Raw genomic sequence first — 4,214 nt, forward strand, 5'->3', positions numbered from 1 at the left:
ACCATATTTGTATGTGAGAAACTCAAGACACTCAAATTCTCACGTATGCTCATTCTCTACGGTCTTCGGCATAGATAAATATTGACATATGCGTGGAACATTGGCACTAACACAACCGAACATATGTATGTATGTTATATAAGTCTATCAAGTGGCTTCGAAGGAGCTCAGGCTATTTTGGGGCGATGTCAATTGAATTGAGAGTTGGAGAAGGTGAGGAAGAATGGGGGGGGGGGGCATGCAGGTACGTTTTTTTGAGCCACAAAGGGGACGGATGGATACAATCCCGGGCCAGTGCTTGCATGCCTACATACACACACACACATGGGACGAACCGAACAAATGAGCAAGTTGTGTGCATGCATGCATACAAATACATACATACATGCATGCATACATCCATCCATCCATACATACATACATGCAGGTATACATACATGCATGCATGCATGCATAGATGAAGAGAAGGTGCTCTTTGTCTCCTTCTCCATTTACTTAATATTATTATTGGGCTACCCTCCCTACCCTAAAACCCAAAGCAAAAAGCAAACTAAAGAAAAGAAAGTCTCTTCTTCTTCCTCCTCCTCCTCTGTGTCCCCCTCCCCCCCCCCCCCCCTCTTCTTCTGCTTTGCTTTCATCCTAACTGTCTCTCTGCATCTTCTTCTTCTTCTTCTTCTTCTTCCAAGCAAGGAAGCTTTGCGTTGTCTCTTTCTCTTTCTCTGTGTCCGTGTCTGTAACTCTTTCTTTGTGTTTCCTTCTCCTTTCAGTTATGGGGGTTCGCTCTCCTCCTCCCTCTTCCCCTTCCCCTCCTTCTACAACGCTGAAGCTATGGATCTTCTTCACAAACTGGTGCCTGAGACCCATGGTCCCTCATGTGAGGATGGCTATGGCCTGCCTCGTCGCCTCCATCACCTTCAACTCCAAGGCCATGGTGCTTGTGCGGACGCACTACCAGATAGCGCTCTCCATCACATCTCTGCTGACCCTACTCCTCATGATGTGGCGGCTTTGGCAGATGTTGAGGCCATCGTCGCCCTGCTACCTCCTGGACTTCTGCTGCACGGAGGCGGAAGGGAACATCAATGCGAACGAAGAGAACTTCAAGTTCTTCCTGGGGACATGGCGGGACGTGAAGGAGAGCAACCTTCTGTTCCAGTTCAAGGTCCTGTCGAGATCTGGCGTGGGAGGGGAGTCGTATGCGCCGCCCAGGCTCATCCACATGGGCGAGGACTCGTCTCTCTCAGACGCCAGGCTGGAGACGGAGAATCTGATCGAGAAAGCCACGAGGAGGCTTCTGGCCAAGCTCTCCATCGATCCCAAAGAGATCGACATCCTCATCCTCAACTCTAGCCTCTTCAATCCCATCCCTTCCCTCACCTCCTACGTCGTCAATTCTCTGCACATGAGGAGCAACGTGAAGAGCTTCAACCTCTCGGGCATGGGCTGCTCCGCAGGCCTCATCTCCATAGGCCTGGCCAAGGATCTGTTGAAGGTCCACAAGAACTCGTTCGCCCTGGTCATCAGCACCGAGAACATCACCAGGAACATGTATTATGGCAACGACAGATCGTTCATGGTGTCCAACTGCCTCTTCCGGTGCGGCTGTGCAGCCATCCTGCTGACGAACAAGCCCAGCTACAGAGGCAGCGCCAAGCTAGAGCTGGTGAAATGCCTGAGGACGAATCTGGGCGCGGAGCAGGACGCGTACGAGTCGGTCCATCACATGGAGGATTCGGAAGGGAAGCTGGGCGTGAAGCTTGAGCTAAGCTTGGTGGAGGTAGCAGGCAAGGCCCTGCGAGCCAACATAGTGAAGCTGGCCCCCTCTATCCTGCCCATGGGGGAGATCGTGAGAGTAGGGATGAATGTGGTGCAGAAGAAGGTCCTGAAGATGAAGGTGAGGTCGTACGAGCCGGATTTCAAGAAAGCCATCGACCACTTCTGTATCCACCCGGGCGGCAGGGCGGTCATCGCCTCCATCGGGAAAGGCCTGAAGCTCGACAGCTACCACATCGAGCCTGGCAAGATGGCCCTCAACAGGTTCGGCAACACCTCCAGCAGCGGCATCTGGTATGCCCTCGCCTACTGCGAAGCCAAAGGCAGGCTCAAGAAAGGCCACAAGATCTGGCAGATTGCGCTCGGCTCTGGCTTCAAGTGCAACAGCGGGGTATGGAAGGTGTTGAAGGACATTGACCCTACCGATGCCTATGCCTGCAACCCTTGGCTCTCCTGTATCCATCGTTACCCGGTGGATGACCCGCCGCCTCCTCCTCCTCCTTCTGCTGCACCACCATCCATCCCATCTATGCAAACTTCTTCTTCATCGGATATGGCGGCACGGGCGCCCCCCCCTGTCACATCTTCATCTTCATCATCAACATCTGCGTTGATGTCGGCTGCAGCAGTACCTTCTTTGCAGCCACTGCTGCCTCTGAATAATCCGCACCCTGTTCCATCGATGGCGCCTCATCATGCAACTACAATGGTGTCATCTTCATCTCCTTCGGATGCTGTGACTACTAAAAGCATGCCTTCTGCTACTACTGCAGCAGCCATGATGCCCAAGATGGTGACAATGACATCTTGATTGATAACCACCACACAACTGCTACATAGGTAGGCCATTGGATCCTCCGGCCCGTCCTCTTCGAAGGTGGCATCATCATCTGCTATAATGATATATATATATTTATCTATCATCATACCAATTCAATTCCCATGGTGAGGAGAACACCTGTGATATGCTTGCTGGATGATGGACCCCTTTTTAACCTAGGGTAATGAGTAAATCCAAAACCAGTTGTTATTATTAAAGTAACCCTCTGTCTCGTGTGATATGGTTGGCACCATTTGTATGTATGAATGAATGAATGAATGAAAGAGCAGGAATGATCAACATCTAGCTGTCTATCTAGCTACATACATAGGTGCATTACTATTATTATTACTATTATTTTTTCTTTTCTTTTTTCCAAAAGGAAGCGGCCTAATTGGGCTGGCGGCATCGAATCTAATATGTAGAGATCGAATTCGATGAAATGTAGATTGTTTTAATAGATTTTCATGACTCTTTTAATGTTGTCCCTTTCCTTTGTTAATGTGTTATGTTGTCCGGCTCTTGTTTAGTTAAGAGTTTACATTGCATATTATGTCATCTGTTTATTGTGTTAGCATTACATCTTTCATCTGAAAATCGTTAAATTGTATACATGCATTTTGGAACTATTGCTTTTTAACAAAAAAAAAAACTTAAATCTGTTGTATGTATAAATAAGACATTGGTTATTTTTGGAAACATTTATTTACGCTGGCATTAAGGAAAATTATGCCCACTGATTTCGAGTCATCAAATTATTTTCTTTGCTCCTTGGAACCTAGACAAAAAATTAAATCCGACACAGTTTGTGTGCTCAATGAAAAGTCCTTTTCATTTTGATCTATATTCTTCTGGCAAAAAGTCCCCTCCCCTCCCTAAAACATGTGATATGGAGGAATACATGATTGTTTTTGTTTTTTTTCCTAATAGATTCCTATCAACACTGTGATGGTGTATGATTTATACTTTGTAACGAGATCATTTGGGCATTTCTAAGTAAATGCTCACATCAGTTTCCTTGTTTCGCAGAAAAAATAAAAGATCCGAACCAATCGGGTAATAAATTGAGATTTTCTTCTAAAACATATTCAATTTATGCTGAAACATTTCTTTTAGTTGGTCAATGTTTTTTTCCTTTCCTTTCTCCTCGTTTTGTTTCTTGCATCGAGAAAGAAAAGAAAAGAAAAGAAAAGACAGAATGCGATGGTATGGGAGTGAGACAGTATTACCCGATTCAGGGCTTCTCTAATGCAACTGTCTTTATGTCTACTAATTTTGCATTTGTGATCCTCAAAAACACTTTTTTCTTTTTGTCGATATTAGACCCAAAAAAACCCCAATTGATGGAGAGAGTGTGAGTATGTATGTTTATGCCATAACATGGCCTTGTCAATCAATGCAATGCATGTGTATATGTATGTATGAGGTATGTGTACACATGCTTTGGTTGATTGAGGACCCATGGGCCCAAGGCTAAAAACCCTTTTTCTTCAAAACCCTAATATGTAATGGGCCCCAATTGATGGAGAGAGTGTGAGTATGTATATGTTTATGCCATAACATGGCCTTGTCAATCAATGCAATGCATGTGTGTATATGTATGTATGAGGTATGTGTACAC

The 4,214-nt window shown here is 45.9% G+C and overlaps 1 pseudogene; it reads left to right on the forward strand.

Moving 5' to 3' along the window:
- Positions 1 to 727: 727 nt before the first annotated feature.
- LOC147850865 (3-ketoacyl-CoA synthase 8 pseudogene) lies at positions 728 to 3,074 on the forward strand (annotated as a pseudogene).
- The last annotated feature ends 1,140 nt before the right edge of the window (positions 3,075 to 4,214 follow it).

The sequence above is a fragment of the Azolla caroliniana genome, unplaced genomic scaffold (assembly GCF_043228905.1).
Source record: "Azolla caroliniana isolate FFs.n. ecotype wild unplaced genomic scaffold, voAzoCaro1.0.p SCAF_20, whole genome shotgun sequence".
Classification (NCBI taxonomy): Eukaryota; Viridiplantae; Streptophyta; class Polypodiopsida; order Salviniales; family Salviniaceae; genus Azolla; species Azolla caroliniana.